Below are 6,000 nucleotides of genomic sequence, written 5' to 3' on the forward strand. Positions count from 1 at the left end.
CTAAGCCTGGGCAATCCCTGCACGGAGCTGCACGGTTTCACTGCTGGCTCGTAAATTCATTACTGCAGTAGGTACTCACGCGTGAAGTATGTGGAACTGTCCGATCCCGTGCGAGGAGCCATTTTTCTAGCAAGAACAGACTGCTCCTTAAATAAGGTGTGTTCATCACATCATCAGCCCTTGCAAGGAACGTATTTGAAAACAGAGGTGGTTAAATTCCCAGACACACTGTACATTTTCATGATCACAAAACCTGATTTTAAGAGGTGCTGGGCACACCTTTGGCTCCCACATGAATTTCAACAAAGTTTTCACGTGCAAAGACTAATATAGATTAGACCTGTAACAAATCCTTGGCTTTGACTATCAACTTCTCAGGAAAAGAAATCTTTCATATTAAAACTGCATCAAACTGTAATTTCCATTGTTTAAATAATCTGCCAGAGAGACAAGGAAAGCAAACTTAAAGCTATCTCAGACAGCCATTGCCTTGATATTCTTTACATCAAATAGCTTTTGAAAAGGCTGCTCGCATGAAGGCTCTCTAAGTTTTGAGCAGAGTTTAAATCTTGGTACAGACAGTAATTCAAACAGACAGGCAGATACACGGGTTTCCTGATCTCATTTATGCTGGAGGAAGAGAGAAAGCACGCACTTTCTACTTACAGGGAACTGTTTTTTTCACTTTCCTGGGAAGAAAAAATAGGAATTTAAAATTAAAATGGTCTTTTGTTTGTTAACAAAACCCAAAACGCTCTCAGTTGACAGACAATAAAATTGTTCCAGCAAGATGGAAAGAGAGAGAAAGCTGTTTTCAAGAAAGAATTGGGGAAAGACAATAAATAAAAAAAAGTGAGGAGAGCTACACACACCACCTGTGTTTCTATTCCTACTTATAAGTGAGCTTAACCACAAACAACAGGCTAAACAATCTAAAGCCGTCCAAAAGATGAACTATCAAGTAACAGGTCCAGCTAGGCTTTATTGCAAAACAGCATTCCCCTCGGAGGGAAGCATCAACCCAGCTAGTTCGCTATTTACGAGGAGAGCCACCTCAGCTGGACAAAAGCTCCCGTTTGCTAACAGGAACCGTGCAGAAAAAAAAAAAAAAAAAAAAAAAGTGCCACACAAACGCTTGCTGTCTCCATAGAAACTGGCATTTTTCCATCAATCGGTGCGATCAGCCTTCCCGAGGCTTTGTTGCAAAATCCTTACCAGCTTCATGCTCGTGTTGTTCTGCTCCCAGCGCCACAGCATCACGCTCATTGTCCCTGCCCGCTGCCGGCCGAGCACCTGCTGGAGCCACACCACACCACGCTGCCAAGCCAAACCACGGCACACCAAACCCCGGCGGGCAGCCAGGCTACACGTCCAGCCCCTGCTGCCCCAGCTAGGTGCTGCCGCCAGCTGCTCCTGGCCCTCGCTGCTGCTCGCCGGCCATCCCCAGGCCGCTCGTGGGCAGAGGGAGCCCCACGTGTGCACGCGCCTCCCTGCCGAGCCCCTGAGGCAGGGTCACCCTGAGCCCCCCTGCATGGGGCCGGGGGATTGGGAGAGCTGGAGAAGGGGGGGCAGCGGGGCTGGAAGCGTGCAGGGAAGCTGAAAGGCAGAGCTGCTCGCTGCAACGCTTTGGAAGGAGAAGTACACGGGGTTCCGAGCGAGCCATCACTTTGGGGGATGCCTAAGTGCAAAGGAAGGGTAGGAGCCACGCTTCAGAGCACAGCAGTAAACTTCAAGGGGTTTCTCCTATGCCTGATGCTGGTAAGAGCTCGGCTTCTCCAGCTGGCTTGCTTTATTGGCATTCAGCGCAATTTCAACTGCTTCCACCTAGATTTTCACCTACACCTGGTATGCTGGATTGGAAAGGACTACATCATGGGAAAGGGGGAAACAGAGAAGATGCTGCTGCCTTGGAACTGATTCCACCTGTGGAACATCACAGATCAACTTCAGGAGCATCCATGTCGCATTTCAAGGGATTAGTACAAGCATTTCAAACATCCCAAACAGCTGTACTGAACAGCAATAAATACCACACTCCGTCACTTTATTTTTTTTTTTGTATTTGAGGTGCATGCAATAGCCAGAGCAATCCACAGCTTTCTCCTGCACCCCTGCGAACCCCCCTGCCTGTTGCCCTGAAGCACCTTGCCCCCACCAGACACCGCTCCGAGGGAGGACTCGCACCCATCTCATCCCACGCACACCCTGTGAAACCACCCCTGGACAGCTTGGCTGCGCCTGCTCACCCTGCTCCTCTGGCTGGGGTGCTGTGACAGACGGACGCATGGATGGACGGACAGGGGAGTGCCTGCCGAGGGACAGGAGAGCCCTGGCCCAAAGGCAGCGGCACCAGCGCAGCCCCAGCCTGTGCTTGGGGCACTTGGGGGTGGCTTCGCTTCTGCCACGCCACTAATGAATGGTAGGGAACCACAGGGAAAGAGAGGAAAAAAAAAAAAAAAAAAAAGGAAAAACTTGTTTGAATCAATTCCCCAGGCCACCCATTTCCCTCCCTCTCTCCAAATATAAATTGTGACTCACGTAAAGATTGCTTTGCTGGCTGCAGGGGGAAGGCAAGAAACTGCAGGAACACCCGACGGCAAGTGGACACCGGCAGCACACCTCCTGCTGCAACTGCCCGCCCGGCTTCACTTGGTAAGTGTTTTCCACTTGGATATTCCTGTACGTAACTCCCCAGGACAGGATGCAATCCTTACACAAAAGCACTCGGCCACTCTTTCTGCACCTGAAGCGCTGCAGGGTTCATTCAGCCCTAAGCCGGTCGCTTTGTAGCTGAAGCGCTTGAGTCTCTTTTCTGGGATGTGGTTTATGCCTGCAAAACTTTAATCTGAGATTCTCTACTTGTAACCTGAAAAGCAGACCCAAATGGGTTGCTTAACGTGGCCCTCAGTCGACTTCAGGGACAAAAAGAAGTCAGTATGTCAAATCTGTTCTCGTGTTACATTTAAGACATTAAAAAAAAAGAGCAGATTGCACCCCACCTGGCCACTTTCTTAGCTAAAAATCACCCTATCGGATGATTTTACTGGGTAGGTTGCTTCATGTACCCATTACTATGTTGCCGATGAAATACTACAAAAGATCAGCAAATAAGCATTTGAAATTCTGCATGTGCACAGTATTTTCATAGGAAAAAATGCATGCACTTCCTTACTGAGGGCTTTTCCTTAACAGTTATACTTCTAGTACTTGGGTTTCATTCCTTAATTCTGTAACTGTTACCCTGTTGTTTGTTTGTTTGTTTGTTTTAAAACCATAGGGGAAATGAAATAATTATTGAAACAAACAACAATCATTTTCCCTCGCTGTTGAAAAAAATCCACCACTGATGTGAACTCGAACAGCTACACGTAAAGAGCTACACGTTGAAAGAGTTTAAGACTTTATCCTTCCAGGTTACATTTGAATCATGGAAGCAAAATTTGAATCCCGTCCTGAGAATAAAGAACTCTTGTTCTTTCGCTTCATGCCAACGTGGACCAAAGCACTCGCACAGCCAAATCCTCCCAGTCAGACCCCCGCATAAGCAAGTACCCTGCTGAAAGGTCATTCATCCAACATTCAAAGCAGGAGAAGGTCATAGCCTATTCGAGGGCTGGAACATAAGATGCATGGTCTTCAGGAGGGTCACAGGCAGACACAATAACCTGCTGACAAACCCATGAATGAATGAATGAATGCACTCAGGGAGAAGCCTGGACGCAAAGCTGAAAGGTCTTTTTTTTTTTTTTTAAAGAATTATGTAGGAGCACCTCGCCAGCACTCGCAGGAGCTGCATGCTGCTAGCTGAGTTTGAATTTGTCCCTTCCTCACTGCTGACACAGTGGAAACATCCCGAGGCCTTCCCATCACCGTGCTGGCACCTGGCTAAACATCAGGACTCGAGGACGGGGCTCCGCTTCCAAAGAACACACGGGCTGCAGACAAGAAGGGAGCTGAGGCACAAGGAGCTTTACGCTTTCGGGATTTCAGCCCGCACAAAGGGCCAAAACAACCCACAGCACAAGGCGGGCTAGCCTCAGACGTGCCCTAGGCCTCCTATGGGTTGTTTACGATCTGCTCGGCCAGTTTGAGCAGCCAAATTCAACTCTCCACCTGGCACTGGAAACTAGGGCTTGTGAGGAGCAGAGGAGAGGAGCAGAAAATGGCCATTTCTTGTCCACCACTGCAAGGGAAAGCTCAATTTTGGGGACCTTTTCGCGCTGCTTTTGTGTGCAAGGAACAAGGTAGAGCCAAAACCTGACCCTCAAAGAGGGGCCCAGCTAGAAACAAGCTGATTGAAACACCAGATACTGGATGGAAGGACAGGGGCTTTAATTACTCTTCAGCTGACCACCATTCATTGCTTTGAATACAGTTCACCATCTAATTTTACAGTAACTGAGCTGTGGCTCAGGCTGGAATATTTTCTCACATAATCCCTTCCAGGGCAGCTAAGCGTGTTGAACGTGGACTGAGATGCTCTCACTTCATCAGTCTGAAATATTACTACAATGAAGCAAAGCTCCTGAGGCTAAAATATAAGGTCTGTGACTCCCCATTCCTTTTAAAATTAATATCCTTAATTAAAAACTGTGTTTCTTTTAGAAGCTTTTTACCTAAGTCAGTCTCTGCTTGGGATGAAGATCCACAGAATCCATATAGCGTTGCCAGGTGTAACTGGAATTTATTTCTGCCATTAAAATGGAGGACTCGGGAGCTGCCTTTCATCCTCCTATCTCTCATTTAGGCTCCCTTGACAGAGTGAAAGAGATAAGACTGGAACTGAAGTAGGCAAAACCCGCGTATGACCCCTTGCCCCCCGCCAGCATCACGGCAGGAGCTCTCCCCTGGTGGAGCGCAGGGATGCCTCTCGTATACCAAGCTGAATTTCAGAGGAGAAAGCACAACCTATTTCCTTCTACTTCAGTTCCTTGGCTTAGAAGCGTTAGAGCTCTCCAAAAAGCTTCATTACGAAGGTTGACAACACATAAGTGATGCTGCAGAGAAAATATTTGTTATTTCAGAGGTAAGGTAGACCTGGGGCAAAGGACATTATTTACAGCTCTAAAGGGCATCTAACCACCCCAATAAAAGCACTAAACAATACGCCTGCTATTCACTTGTGAGTCTGCAATGACAGAGAAACACGTGGGTCTCCAGCACACCCAGCACTCTAATGAGACCTCGTTTGAGTTCCCCGTACTTTCCAAATAAAACTGTTGGAAAAAACAGGAGGAAACAGGTGTTGGAAGCATTATGAATGAATTCAGTGCATACACTCATTGTCCACACAACATTTACTATAAAGAAAGCTTAAGGAAATCCGTTAACTAATAAGCCATTGTTTGCTTATGAAAAATATGTGCTAGCAGCTTGCCACATAATCATTAAACAAAGTCATGCTCTTGCACTTAACGTTACTTTTGCTTTTTAATCACCCGAGAGTCAGCTGCTATTATTACCTCAAAAAGGCAGCGTGTCATTAGAAGTTTTTATTAATTGGTCTTAAATGAACTTTTGTCAAAAAACACTCTAATTTTCTATTCACCGCAAGATGGATTTTTATTTACTTTTACCAAAGGCTAATAACTATTTAGGTTTTCCTTTTATGTATCACAAAATGGAAATATCAAAATTAAAGTGCAGGTTAAAAATCACGAAATTGTCAGTAATAATAGTATTTCTGCTACGTATGACGTGAGAGAGAAGATGAAACTAGATCACAAAGATCTTTACGGATGATAAACAGTCATTTCCATTCAGAAAGATCTTGACGTGGTGTTGAACAGCATCCTCAGAACTAATCACTTTCTGAATGAGTAGATTAGGTAAATTAGGAGGCCCAACAAAAGAACTACCCAACAGCTAATTCTTGATATCCAGTAACTGTTGGGAGGTTTGGAGGCCTGAGAGACAGCTTGTGCTGGCTGCCAGTGTTGCAAAAGTGAAAGTGAGATGGCCTTGGTAATCATCAGCCTTATCAGCCTCAAACGAGCCCCA

The sequence above is a fragment of the Netta rufina genome (genome assembly GCF_964035555.1).
Source record: "Netta rufina genome assembly, chromosome: 5".
In the NCBI taxonomy this organism is placed as follows: domain Eukaryota; kingdom Metazoa; phylum Chordata; class Aves; order Anseriformes; family Anatidae; genus Netta; species Netta rufina.